Raw genomic sequence first — 15,791 nt, forward strand, 5'->3', positions numbered from 1 at the left:
GTGAGATATTATATTACTTTTCATATTCAGGAAATCCTTCTAGCGGTGTCTAATAGACATGAAAACCTCATTGCTTTCCTTTGGGGATTCAGAAGTCTCAGCTATTAAATATAATTTACAGTGGGTTTTGGCTTCTGAGTTCAAACCAGATCTTGGCAGAAGAATGGCAAAACATTATTTTTCAAAATTTTATTTTCGTTAGTAAGCCAATACTTTCCCCCTTTTAGGAATTTCATATTTCAAACCCTTGATGTCCTAGCCAAGGCTAAAGACATGCAGACTAAAGTTACCAAACATGTTCACCACAAATGATGGTGACAGAGGCAGTAAGAATGGCTGGATGGATGTCTTAGTGACTGCCTCTCCTCAGCTGAAGCTAGAACAACGATTCCCTCCCACACCATTAACTGCATAACTCACCTCTACCCTTTTTTTTTAAAAAAAAGTAACCTGAGATGTTTTTAATACTACAAATACACACTGTGTTACCAGTAGGCTTGAGGGGAAAGGAAAACAGTAACACTTTTCTTAAGTTCTTGTCCTTCTCCAATAATAATGAAAGTTCTCGAAACTATGAAATAGATTTCTGTGGGACTCATGAGATTGTGTGCATGTGTGTGGTGTACAATTACCTTGGGACAAAGACAGAGTCCCAGTGGTCAAATTCTTTTTTTAAAATGTCAAGTCATCATCCTGTTTGGATCCCATGCCTTCCTACCCAATCCTTGATTCCAACAGTGGTGCAGTTAAGTAATTTTAGACTCCAGACATAAAGGCTTTACCCACCCACTTCTCTTTAACTGATAATTGTGCTCCCAGCAAATTGGGTATTGTTATATACATTTTGCAGTTGATCAGAGCTACTTTCCTTCTTTATTAGTAGTAGTAATGATCACTAGAGCTGTCCAAGGGACAGAGCACTTAAACAAAGAACAACTCCAGGCTAAAGTGAATCCCTAGTGCAAATATTCACAAATGGTGTGCCAAAAGAGAATGGCAAGCCTGCTGTATGGAATCAATTTCCTGAGTAATCAAATTCTCCCAAGACCTCAAAGGACACATAGTTTTCCAGTTTTGTCTCTGCACAATTTCCTCCTTAGGCCTTGTTGTCTTCTGAGCAGTAGCCACTGGGCTTGGCTAGCACTGCTTGTTACTTGAAGTGATCATTCAGTCTCTTCCAGTGACAAGCAAGCTGCCTCTTATTGCGTCTCTGCATATGTCACTGCTCTGGGCCCCTCTACTGAATGAAAAGGGGTCCTTCTTCATGAAAGGAACATGCTATAGATAGGCAATGGAACCCACACTAAGTTTGCAATGGAATTCCATGCATCTATTGGCACACTGTGCCAATTCAGCTTTGAGATATGGGGGCTGAATGTTTAGTGCTGAGATGACATTTTAGCCCAGCTGAAACATATAGGCTTTGAGGGCGGAGCTGGACCAAAACATACATTTTGTGGGGGGAATGCATCAAAAAGCACTGAGAATGTGTGTTTTACATTTAAAGTGCATAAAATGCATACAAAATGTGTAGAATTCAAATGTGGACTTTCCATGCATCCTTTCAAAACATCCATGCAAAATGAGAAGGTATGGACCTATGATTGAACATCAATGAAAGTGAAAACAAGACAGAATTAAGCTACTCAATCCCTCTCTAGCTATCTGCTTACTGATCAAGCCCAGAACAAGAAAGAAAGAAGAGTGTGAAAGTGAAATTCAAGAACAGAAGAAAGAACTTTACAGAAATGTCAAGAAGCACAGAAAAAGTTCACCTTTAGGTTAAAATATGACCAACAGCTGCTGGGCTCATTTTTCATTCATCTTGAACTGCTTACCCCTATTCCTGAATTGCATTTGTGACATTTAGTAAGATCATTTTATCCACTAGAAAACAGAGAACATAAAGTACGACCTCATTTATCCAAATTGCCAGTCTGGGCAGCCAAGATAGCCAACTTGGTTCCAGAAGACTAGTTAAATGGTGTGTGTGTTTACACAGAAGAATATTTAGAGTAGCCCACTCTATTAAGGGTATATCCAACTGAATGTCAAATGTTGTGAAATGGCCACATCACTCACTGGTATATGTTAAGCCGTAGAAGCTGTTGCATGCCTAAAGCTTAACCACACCAGTTTGCTTGTTATAGGAGGTGATCAAGGAGGGGAATTTACTGATTTTATCCACATAAGCACTGCCCTATCATGCTTTTTCTCATCCTAATTTATTTGAGTTTCCAAAACTAGTAGTCTCAAGAAATCACAGATCTGGGTTATGGATCTTTCTTCTGCAGTTAATTTAGCTCTTGTACGTATACTTCACAATGCTAATTGAACATTGTGTCATGTTGTTTGAATGTTGGCATTTGGATCAGGGGTTGAATCCTCACTCTGTCATGAAGTTCATTGACAGCACACTCCTACGCAGGTAAACTCAGGAATTAGTCCTACAGTGCAGTGGCACTTACTACCAGGTAGGTGTATATAGGATTACACCCTGGCAAGCTTGTACTAATCCCCACATCCCCACATCTCAACTTCTCTCCCTCCCTCTGGCTAACCTATCTCATAGTCCTGTTATGATAAAGTGGGGCAATCCCATCCATTTAACACAACTCCAAGCACATTGGAGAAAAGGTGGAATATACAGTGGTACCTTGGGTTAAGAACTTAATTCGTTCTGGAGGTCCGCTCTTAACCTGAAACTGTTCTTAACCTGAGGTACCACTTTAGCTAATGGGGCCTCCCACTGTTGCTGCTGCGCCGCCGCCGCGCGATTACTGTTCTCATCCTGAAGCAAAGTTCTTAACCCGAGGTACTACTTCTGGGTTAGCGGAGTCTGTAACCTAAAGCATCTGTAACCTGAGGTACCACTTTAAATAGCAAGAGCTACAATTTCTACTAGTATTTGAAAACAAAATAGCAATATTAAATGCTATATATAATGTAAAATGGAAGTAATAAAAAATGCCAATTCTTGGAAGAAATGTTCACTCTATTTTCCTGAGTCTCTTCCAGGTCCTCAAAATACTCCTTCATTCTTTGCTTGTTTCATTTTGCCCTTCAGCAAGCAGCCAAGAGGGCAGAATTGATGGACTGATGACAAGATCATTGGTTTATTGTTTGCCTCCATCTGATAACCTATAACCAGAGACATTATATCATCCTAAAAAAATAGTTTTCCTCAGCTGACAGCAAGAGTACTTCAATGATTTGATATTGACCTACTTGAAGTTTGATAGGCATCCAGGCTAAAAATGTTATTTATTAGAGAACAGAAAGTGATTGCTTGATCAGAGAAAGGGAGCAGCTCCAATATTCTGGCAACACTTGCTTTTCTTTTCTTTTTGCTGTTGATTATTTTATCAAGCAAATTTAGAAGCACAGTGTCTCTAAATAGGCTGCAGAATTTTGATGGATGAAGACCATATATATGGCATATGTTGAAACTTATGTATGAGGAAGTACAGGTTCCATGAGACACTAGGGATGGAGAAATCTGGGATGAGTTTAGGGTTACCATATTCCAGCTATGTCTGGGACATTCCGGACGTATCACAACCCTATCTCAGTTTTTCATTTTTCCAAACTTAAATTCAGTCCTCCACACTTGTGCATCAATTTGTATTTTTTAAAAGCAGTTCCTATAAAAATTCATTAGCATTTAATTTCACATTTTCCCTAACATACGGATTTTCATATGCAATTTTGCCTAATGGATGGAAATATTGCCTAATATAACCAATTTCCATTTTTGTATGTTGTGTTCATTAATATGCATTTCTGCGCACACTTTCTCATAATATAAGCATTTGGGCACACATTATTTCATCGGAGAACTGCACCGCAAAATTCAGAGGAGTGTGATTTTTGAAGGATAGCTATGTTACAGTTTGCATTTTGAAGTATGAATTAGATAAGTCCACATTAAAATGGGATCTGAACCTAATTTTCCTTTCATCTCTATGAGGTGCATGCAGTCCATAGGACATCTTTGCATATTCAATTGCTCTTCAAAATCTTGACTATCACAGCCTTAATTTAGCAACCTTATTTTCAGTTAGATGAGCATGAGTCTAATGTGATATGGCAACTATTAATTGTGCCAGTACTAATTTCAGGAAATAAACACCTCTGGAATAGATTTCTTTAAAAACAATCTATATGGGGCAGGGGGAAATCTAAATGTGATCAGGAGATACAGATCTAGCACTGAGCACACAGCAGCTTCAGGTGAAAATGCCCACCACATGTGACCTCTAATCTCCAACTGTGGATACTTCTTACAGTGCATATTCTGAAAATGCCCAGTCTGTGATCTCTGATATGTTACAGAAATTTCTAGGCAAGTAGGCAGAAAGTGGTTGTGACTTTCAGATGAAAAATGTGACTGTGAATCTGTCCAAACCTTGGTTAGCTTAAAAAAGGGGGACATCACAACAGATGAAGAGTTTGAAGAAGAGTTTGGATTTGATATCCCACTTTATCACTACCCTAGGGAGGCTCAAAACGGCTAACATTCTCCTTCCCCTTCCTCCCTCACAACAACACTCTGTGAGGTGAGTGGGGCTGAGAGACTTCAAAGAAGTGTGACTGACCCAAGGTCACCCAGCAGCTGCATGTGGAGGAGCGGAGACGCGAACCCGGTTCCCCAGATTACAAGTCTATCGCTCTTAACCACTACACCACACTGGCTCTCCACAAGTCTATCGCTCTTAACAACTACACCACACTGGCTCTCCACACTGGCTCATCCCTAGATGAAGCTAGGGATGGGTGAATTAATCAGTTATGATTTCTCTCCGTTTCTCATTTTGTTATCTTAAAACTCAGTTTTTTTCACATTTCCACATCAGTTTACATTAAAAAAAAGTATGAAAATTCATCAGCAGTTTGCTGTAAATTTTGCCCGACATGTACATTGTTGTGCAATGTTGCATAATATACACATTTTTTTGTATACCATCTTCACAATATATCCAGAATATGCACAGTGCGTCTTCACATTGTATGCACTTTTATGAACATTTTAATGTACACATTTTGGGGGCACATTACTTAGCTTGAGAACTGCATTGCAATATTCAAAGGAGTATGAATCTCAAAGGATCACTGTCTGTCGGGCCACATGGTGCTTCAGAAATTGTGAATTCACCATTAAATGTGAACTGAAAAAGATTTATCCCCCATCCCTAGATGAGACATACGACTGCAACAATGATGTGCAAAAGTGTACTTGTGAAAGTAAAAAGCTAATCACATGGTTCCATCTGATTTAGACCCTATTGCTTGGGTAAGTGATATACCTCCAGATATTGCATATTGACTAAGGGTCTCTGCTGTGTGAAGAATAAAAAATGATTTTTTAAAAGAGAAAGAAAAAAGAAAGTAATGATCTGGCAGGAGGTATAGTTATTGCTTTAAAAAAAAAACAACTTTCCCCAATATGCACTTCAGACACAGTGTCAAACTCCTTCCTATCCCCTCAGGCAAATCCTGATTTTTAAAAGGCTCCAACCCTGTTTGAGTGAATTGGTTTTTATTAGATTTAGGTCTTACATATAATGAGTACAAGTATGCGCCAGTCAAGGAGCTTTATGGGACATACTCTGTGGCAAAATATAATACGTACAAAGCATTAAACTGTGCTGGGTAAATTCACTTCAAATTAACATTATACTGAGGTGATGCTTGAGCGAAGGGTTTGGTTGCCTTCAAAATGTGAAGCGTGGAGACTCCGTGCTTCCCATGTACTTGGAGAGCTAATCATAAATGGTAAAAGGCTGTCTGGGGTGTACTGTAAATCATTTAGCGCCTCCTGGTTTTCACAAGGAGGGAGCAAATGAAGGGTAGACAATGGGCAGATTGTATTTGTTTTTATGGATTAGCTTTCTGACTTAAACTGTCTGCTGCCTTCCAAAAATTAAAGAAAAACACCTAAAAAAAAAGCCCAACCCAATGTAATTTGTTTGTTCCACACACAGTGAGATGAAAATGCAAGAACAGTGTCACCAAGTGGCCAGAATGTGTTTGTTATCTCTGTACCTTTGACAGGGTGGCCATTTTCGAAACAGGGACACAAGCGTCACTTTGAATGCATGAAGCTGCCTTAATCATTGGTATGGCTACTTCAGTGACTCCCACTCTGATCAGCATCAGGTCTCCAGGTCTCGGAGATCTTACCCAGTCCATGCCACCTGAGTTGTTGGTGCTTGGGACTGAACTAGAGACTTCCTGCATGAAAACCATGCACTGTTATCCTTTCCTTCCTGGTACCCTTAGATGTCACAGGGATGCTGATGCAACTTCAGCACAATTTCCGACAAAGAGGAAAGCAGACAGCATATCTGCTAAATAAGTCTTCTGGGAAAACAACTTTGTCAGTGGCTAAATTCCTTTTCCTGGCACTCAAGTGTCGGAAACGTATAACTGATTGCTTTGATGTGGGTTATCTGTGAGAGGTCTAGTACTGTGGCCCTACCTTATTTATGTACCCCTATGATGTTATAGTTTATAATTATTGTATAATGTTTTATTTCTGACTATCGGTCGAATAAAGGAAATTGATTGACAATTTCTGGTCATGAGAATAGAGCAGGTCAGTCCTATGTTGCTGGAACCACAGAACTGCTTCACACATAACAATTCACCCTACGTTTAGATTATCTTCAGTTAGAAACATAGCAAGTATGAAGTGGCCTTAGGACTACAAGCAGCAAATAAGCTATAGCAGAGCAGTGTATATTAAGCATGGAAGGAAAAATAAATCAAACTGTTTGCATCAGAATATTCTATCTTCTATTGCGCTGTAGGTTAAACCACAGAGCCTAGGACTTGCCGATCAGAAGGTAGGTGGTTCGAATTCCCGCGCCGGGGTGAGCTCCTGTTGCTTGGTCCCTGCTCCTGCCAACCTAGCAGTTCGAAAGCACGTCAAAGTGCAAGTAGATAAATAGGTACCGCTCCAGCGGGAAGGTAAATGGCATTTCTGTGTGCTGCTCTGGTTCGCCAGAAGCGGCTTAGTCTTGCTGGCCACATGACTGTACGCCTGCTCCCTCAGCCAATAAAGCGAGATGAGCGCTGCAACCCAAGAGTCAGTCACGACTGGCCCTAATGGTCAGGGGTCCCTTTACCTTTTTATTTAAACAAAATTGGATTCCTTGACCAGTGCACTTTTGGGGTGGGGGGGGGAAGCAGGGCATCTTAAATGTGAATGTTGCAATCATTTGGAATAAATTGTGCTACATTTTGTAGTCATGGGGGAAGAGAGAGGGGTAATTGTTTCAGTCACATCCTAGTTTTCTGAGATGCCATCACATACTAAGTCTAAATCAGAAGACAAAGGTGACCACAAGGGGCCAGAGGGCAAGATGAGGTTCTTGGAACGGGAGCGGAACGACCGAGTCATAGAAGGCCAAAGGACTGTCATCATGAATGAGCCAGGATAGCTATAAAAATGGAGCAGCAGGATTAACGTTTGCTCCATCAAGGTCTGGAGCCATACTGAGCCCTCAAAACCTTCACTCGTTTCCCTTTGTCTAAGTGTAGAACTTTGAAACGGGAATCCTTATTTGTGGAGCTTTGTATGCTATCCTTGCACACTGTGGAGCATTGGGTCTAATGCCTCTTTGATACTCAAGGAGGTACCACTTCCCATATCCACCTGCCTTTCTATTAAGATATTCTGTAGGGACTCTTCTCCATGTATACCCTCTTTAGCAGTTATATGTTATGTTTTCACAAAGGAGAAGACCTTTTCTGTGGTGGTGCCACAATTCTGAAATCCCCCTCTTCTGGGAGGCATGTCTGATGTGAACATTACAACTTTGTGCAAGGATAAGGTCTTCCTGTTTGTCCAGGCATTTTGGTAGGAATTTTGTGTCACTTATTATTTAGTTCTTTTTTCAGTCTGCATCTTATTTTTCTACATTGTTGTGTTCATTTTGTATTTCTGTATTCTATATTATATTTCTAAGTTGTGTGAATACTTTTCTATACCTCCTTAGAATCTTCTAAATGAAGGATGGTTAAGAAATAGGCTAAGCAAAATAAAATAATTAGCTCCCTACTCATGGGGTACAAAGGGCCAATCAACTGATGGCAAGGATCCTTGTACACAAATTTAGAAATATAAACACATTCTTGAATTATTAAATGCTTCCTGACACAACCTGCAGCCTCTGAGTTTTCATTTGCATCGGAGGAGGCCAGAATTATTACCCTCTTTCTGGATAGTCTATTCTACAGAGAGGAGAAGCAGAAGGAACCATATCTGCAAATTGCTTTCCTTCTAAAGCTGTCAGCCCTGTGGGAGCACCAACACTTGCTGCTTACCCTGTTAAAAATGATAAGCACTATAATTTATCAACAATTACAAATGGCTCTGTGATGCCTGGGAGGATTGCATGAAGTGTTACCTCGAGACACATACTGTATTTTAACAGCCAGAATTGAGAGCCTCTGAGATGAGCTCGATGCTGCTGAAGTTCTCTCTAGAAATACCATTGAATTTCTGTTGAAAACTCCCTCCCTCACTTTCCCTCTCTCTCAAAAGACCTGGTGAGAAGTCTGGATTAAAAGCAGCAATATAGGCAGGCTTCTTGCCATTGCCTCCAAATGGGGCAATAAATTATAGTCTGCAAACATTGAAGGAATTCCCCAGAAGGCAGCATTCTAGCACAATCTTCATTTCTCTGGGCCCAAAGCAAACTTCAAATAATAGTCCCACTCCCCCATCATCTAGCCTTTTAGGAACACCAAATAATTAAACTATGGGATTTGCTATCCCAAGATAGAACGGTGGTTCCCAACTTGGATGACTTCCAGGGGATTAGGGAAATTCACAGAGGATAAGGCCATCATTAGTTACTTGTCATTATGATTATATATTACCACCAGTAAATAGGCCTCTGAGTACCAGTAGCTGGAAAGCAAAGCTTGGAGAGGGATATCATACTAGTTTCCAGTTCATGGGCTTTCCATAGGCACCTGGTTGGCTACTGTAAGAACACAGTGTTGGACTAAATGGGCCTTTGGTCTCATCCAACAGGATTCTTCTGATGTCCTCAATCTCTCTTATATCAGGTGGGCAGACTATCTGGCCACTGTCTTCTCTGACCACCAGCAAATCTTCAGGAGTTTAGGCAGGGATTTCTCCCACCACCTGATAAATGAACCTTTTTAGACTGCCAGAGGTTGACTCTGGGACCTTCTTTATACATCTGGTCTACCACTGATCTATGGTCTCTCTGTCTCTGTCTCTTTTTGTTCTGAAAAACAAGAAGATTGATTTGTGCCCTTTATAGCTTCCTTTAGTCTTTATGCTCCTTATGCATTGGGCTGCTTTATTAGTACTTAGGGATGGATGGATATGTCATTCTGGGTTTCCCTCATTCCCGCTCCACCTTAGGTTCAGTTCATCACAGTTCTGAACCAACTGGATTAACCATCTCATGGAATACAAGTTAGATCTTGGTTGGGCTTGGAGGTGGAGAGCTGCAACATCACTATACATGAGTGAAGTATCGGGCAATGGTGATGGCTGGGGACCATCAGGACCAGTGGGGCAGAAGGCAGGGGGAACAACAGCAAGAGGAGACAGAGCCAATAATGGGCAGAGCCCATCCTCCCTGCTAAGGACAACACTGAGACTAATGATGAGGAAGCAGACAGGCAGAGTTAGCCCTTGAACTGACTCTAAGTAAGGAAGCAGCTAGATAGATGGCTGGTGATTGAAGGCAGATAGAAATTGATGGGGCGCTGCTTCAGTTGCCTCAATGAGCCAGCTTCCATTGTCAGAATATTTTTTAAAGACCACTACAGCAAGCAAACAAGCAAAAATAGAGTTTCATCATCACAACTTCCTTTTCTTTAATCAGAATCCAATTTTTGTCTGCCTAGAGCTGTGGTCCAAGAGATACATTCTCCCTTGGCTAACCTGTCAGAAGACACATAATAGAGAAAAACAAACACAGAGATGTACAGGGTGTACACACAGCCTACCCATCCCATTTGATCTATGCATCAAATTAATAAAGTGGAGGCAGTTTACATCCCCATTAGGGCTACATGGAGAATTTTCTTTTTCCTTTTCTGCCACCCCAGTGCTGTGCTTGCTTCAATCCCTCCCCATTCTTTTCTGTCACCAAAATCCATTGGGGTGTTAGAATCATAGAATCATAGAGTTGGAAGAGACCACAAGGGCCATCGAGTCCAACCCCCTGCCAAGCAGTTGTGGGGGCTGAAAAAAATATTGAGTGTTGGATCAGACCCACAAAATTAGAAAGAAACAGCAGCAAGGGAGAATTAATGGTGTTTTGACACAAGCAATGAGTTGGCAAAACCCTGAGAGGGTAAAGTGTACTGTGTTGCTTTAGAACATAGGAAACCACATTACACAGAAGATGCACCATTAGTCCATCTACACTATCCACCAGGGGTTCTCCAGGGGTTCAGAGAGGGAACATTCCCAGCTCTATCTGGGGATACTGGGTATTGAACATGGGATGTTTTTCATGCAAAACATGTTCTTTATCACAGATCCAGGCTGTTCTTTCAAATGTACCATTCCCACGTAGATGAGGAGCATACTTTTTGAATGCTGCATAGAAACACCTCTGCAGGTAGGAAACAGTCACATTACGGTTAAGATCCCAGCTCAGTCTACTTCCTGCTGTTCTCCTCTTGCAGGGTTTTCTTAAGACAAACAAACAAGTGTTGGGGAACACTTGCAAAAGGACTTCTCCATTTGCAGTCTGAATTGCTTCTGCCTGTTCAGCCACCTCAAGATTCTCTGTGATTTTATTCTGTCCATATAGATTCAGACTCAGTAGAAACCATAAACAACTCCACCTGCTGAAACTTTGCTACATCTCATTTCTGTGAATTTCAGCAAAACAATTTTTCAGCCTACACACACACACACACACACACACACACACACACACACACATTTTACCCCACATGTATTATGCTTGAAACATGATCTTTTGAAACCTACTTGCCTCCTTGTTTTTCAGACTGTCAAGAGTTAAGGGAATGTATTCTCCAATAATCTGCCTGGAATGTGTATTTATGGAGTTCCAATTACAGGTCCAGCAGTATTGTTCTTAGTGGATTTATATTAAATGATGACAAGGTTTGTGAAATAATAAAATGCAAGTTAGGGTTGAAGACGATAGATTGTATTAACTATGCACTGTGTTCTGAGAATAACAAGTTCAGGAAAAGTTCAGCAACTTACTATTTCAGCAGCAAAATATATGGGCATTAAATTGTGCGGGCATTCAATGAAAGCTACCATGAAGGATGAATATTCCAACATCCACACAAATATTATTGAGAACACAGATGCCATATGAAAATCCACAAGGGCTCTGAATCTGAAAATTATATCTGAGTGTGTGTGTTTCTCCCACACACAGATATTTTATACCCATGAGGCTAATTCTTCGAGAAATTTGAGAGGGGAAACAAAGGAGGCAATCATGAATCACACAGCCATGTTATGTAAAACCTGCCTTTACACTTTTGGTATGGCTTCAACATGGTGTTGCCTCGTCACTTCATTTGCCAACAGCTCATAGTATTTTCTATTGCAGGTTCTGATTACTGACACTTTAAGGAACATAGAAAGTCACCTTATACCAAATCAGACCAAATCAGAGAGCCAGTGTGGTGTAGTGGTTAAGAGCGGTAGACTCATAATCGGGGAACCGGGTTCACGTCTCCGCTCCTCCACATGCAGCTGCTGGGTGACCTTGGGCCAGTCACACTTCTTTGAAGTCTCTCAGCCCCACTCACCTCACAGAGTGTTTGTTGTGGGGGAGGAAGGGAAAGGAGAATGTTAGCCGCTTTGAGACTCCTTCCGGTAGTGATAAAGCTGGATATCAAATCCAAACTCTTCTTCTTCAGACTATTGGTATAGCTAGGTCAGTGCTGTCTGTGCTGATGGCCAGTAGCTCTCCAGGGATTCAGCAGTTCTACATGGTTTCTGATAAGGTTATATTCCAGCCCTATCTGAAGACGCAGGTACATTCACCTGGAGCTTTCTGCTTGCAAAGCAGAAGTTCTTCCAGTGAGCTGCAGCTCTTCCCACAAAATGGCACAAAACCAGCAGCATACTGATGAAATAATGGCACAGGAGTTTTAAAAGAGCGAATATTTGCACAATTTAAGTGGTCTCCTGGAGAAATTACCTCCAAACTGATATTGTTAGTTTAACTCAAATATTGAAACTGGTGAACATTCGGCTCAGCCCTTTGTTTATTTATTGGGGGATTTATCATCTGAGTTCTGGAAGCAGAGAACGTTATTTTTAAAATTGGAAACATCTGATGGCAGTGCAAAAAGAAATCAGCCCACTATCCAAAATAGAGGATTCATTGCATGTTCTGTGACATCAAAGAAGCTTCTCCAGTGATGGTACATATGCTGTTTCTCTAACAGCTACACTTTTGCAACACCACTGAAGCTAGGGGTAACTATGGAAGTCTTGGTAATGGCACTCCACACTTATCTAGAGATGTGTTCATATTACCACCTTAGAGTGCCATGAAGTTGGGCTTGTGTGTGCCTCCATTTCACAGCTCTTTCCCCCCTAGCTGTTCATATGGGCATGGCTTCAATTTGTTTCTGCTTTTATTTACACTGTGCAAATGTGTTCACACCTTGGCAAGAGATGACAAAGGAATGACTTAAGGATTTCAATAGGTGCAAAGCTAGTTTGATAAACAATGCATCAGATAGTAATATCTCATAGCAAAGCACAGGATACATATGCATTTTGGATAACATTGTGTGAACACAGATTTAAAACCCAGCACTGAAAACACAGTGGGTGCACAGTAAACGAGAGAGTGGATACAGCCTAAGGCAGAGGACAGACAGGCAATATTCATTTTTCTTTGGGAAATCTTCATGTTTTGCCACTTTATTCTTCTCTCTACAACCATGTGAAGAGTCCTGAAATGAAACGATATATCCAGTGTCTGGCACAGGATTCATGGACAAGAGAGATCAGGGGTGTGTGTGTGTGTGTATGTCTATTCGATATAAAATTCCACTATGGAGTTAGGGGAGCCATGGAGAGCACTCTGTTTTACAATTGTGTAACATCCTTGAAAACACACATTTCCCTCACGGGCTTTGCTTCATTTCATCACTGTTCCTGACAGATGAGCGTGAAGTTTCCGTTGCAGCTTCAGGGAGAGGAATCAGCACCCAATCTCCGTGGTGTAGATTCTCCTGATTTTCCCTCTCAAATGTAATTAATGACGGTGCCTTTCAACCAGGACTCCCAGAGGGATTCTGTTTACAAATAAAAAGAGCAATATGTTGCTGCCTCACCACTCTCCCTTCTGGCTACCCATTCTTCTTCCCAGACATGCTTGGCAGTATTGGCCTCATTTTCAATTCATAATTGAAGGAGGCTTAAAAAAAGAAGCCTTTAAGACGTACATAGCTAGCCCCTGGCTCCTAAACCTCTGCCAAAAGGGACTGGATCAACTAAAGGCATTAGCTTGCTCCAGAGAACCAGAGCTTGGTTTGCTCCAGATTGAATTCCATTCCCTTTTGAATTTCTTAACAGTGGTGCTCTATTGCCTGACAAACAGAAAGCCAACAGGTGCAGGTCGTCCCGATAAGCAGAGGCTGTGGTGTGAGAAGCTGTATCTGCTGAATTTCAACATGCCATAAAGAAGATAGAAGCACAGTGCAGTATTCCACTAATGAGTCCCAACAGCCCTAGGATTTCTGATTGCATTACAAGACTCCTCCCTCTTCCCTCATGCCTTCCTCAAATCTGCTCCGGGGGTTGAAGAAACCCCAGAAGAGGTTTAGGGAGGCATGGGAAGTTCTATTTTGCAAGCAGAAATCTCTGTGCTGTTGGAACAATTGTTTTAGCACTATGTTGAAAGTGGTAAACTACTGAAGTTCAGGGAGAGAAATACTGGAGTAGGGGATACCAGCTGCTACTCCCTGAAGTCTTTGAATCCTTGGCTGTGTTTCAACAAAAGGTTTAGCCATTGTATCATCATAATACTCCTTTGCTAGGAAGAAAAGTAATATCTTTGAAACCTTTCCCTGCAGCATAGATATTAAAGACATAGGAATAGGCAATTCAAGACTAATAAAGCGGGACAAGGTCACCTAAGAAACTAGGAGGCGCACCAACCAATCCCGGTAGAGAGCACAACTATATCTCTGCCACTTTGGTGTTTTCAGTCTAATTGGCTACCTTGTGGTGAAAAATGCACACTGGACATGACACACTGAAACACCTATCTATTAGATTATACTTGATTAATGGAAGCATCCATAACTTATGTGCAAAGTATGCGACTTCTTGTTTCTTAAAGGTTATAGCTGCCAATGCATTAAGTGCAGCTGGGTAGTTAGTGTGAATTATGTATCTTCTTGTGAGTTTGTTTCCAGCATGTGAGGAACCCATTAAAGATCCTGTGTGCAAAAAGAGATGCTCTTTAGACCCAACTGTTGTGAGCCAAGTTTGAATCTGGGAGTATAAATTTCATCTTCAGCTTGCATAGCAGCTGGTTGTGACCTTAAAAATAAAGTCACAATCAGCTTAGGGCCAAGGTACCTGATGTGACTCTGCCTATAAGAGAACAGCCTTAGCGCACTGGCAGAGCATCTGTTTTGCATGCAGATGGTTCTAAGATCAGTCCCTGGCACCTGCAGATAGAGTTGGGAGATACTCTTGTCCTAGAGAGCTGCTGTCAGTCAGTGTAGTCAGTATTGAGTTAGACGGAGCAATGCTCTGACTTGGTATAAAAAGGCAGCTTTGTGCTGGCTTGGGCTGTTGGGAGTTGATGTTCAGAACATCTGGAGAGCAGCAGGTTGGTGAAAGCTGGTATAGAACACAGGTACGCCTGTGTTATCTTGAAAAAGATTGTGGCTTTTCCATTTGTTTGAGAAACTACGCTAAGCTAAACTTTGCATCAGGCTTCCCAATTGAGGTGTTTACAGCTGTGGTAACTGTTTGTGGTTCTGCTTGGTGACAATAATAGCTAGGCCTGGTGTCTGTGCAGACTCTATTGAAAGTTACATCTCCTTTATTTGTGGCATTTCTTGCTTTCACTTCTCTTTCAAGGCAAAAAAGGAGACAGCATTGAGAAAGTCAGCAAAATCACACCCAAAACCTTGGATTTCTTGGCTCACCTCATCAGCTTATTTTTGACTAGGTCATTGTATTGCATCCCAAGAACTGTGCCCTACTGTTTTAGGATAGTTTGTTCTTTTTCTGTGTGATTGAAACCATCTGGCCATCCATCATCATGTCATCCCAAGGCTTTACTCAGCTGGTGACTATTTTCTTGCCTTGCTGAGAAGGCTGTGTTGACCGATTCTTGTCTGGTTTCAAGAGAAGCCTTTTCTGGCATTCCAGAATTCTCTTCTCCTGATGAAGATACTCTCAGCATTTGGATACTGGATGTCAAATCCAGCAATCAAGGAATGGGAAGCTTTGCTTCGGCTTTGATCCTTACTTGATAGCCAAAATACTGAGTTATCTGTTTCATTTGAAGATGTTATCCAAGTGCCTTTGCATTTGTCATCGGCCGCAACTGGGAAGGGAGGAGACACAATACCTTTAGTGTGACATATGATCTAAAATAAACTATGATCCCTTTTACCTGCACTGGGTTGGAGTCAAATGATTTACTGCAGTGATGAATGCACTGCAATTACAGAATTGCCTTATTATTTAGTACCACTTTGTGGAAATGTTGCCCAAAGTGCTCTCTGCATATTCTTTATAGAAGGTTATTATTTGAATG

The sequence above is a fragment of the Podarcis raffonei genome, chromosome 1, assembly GCF_027172205.1.
Source record: "Podarcis raffonei isolate rPodRaf1 chromosome 1, rPodRaf1.pri, whole genome shotgun sequence".
Taxonomy (NCBI): Eukaryota; Metazoa; Chordata; class Lepidosauria; order Squamata; family Lacertidae; genus Podarcis; species Podarcis raffonei.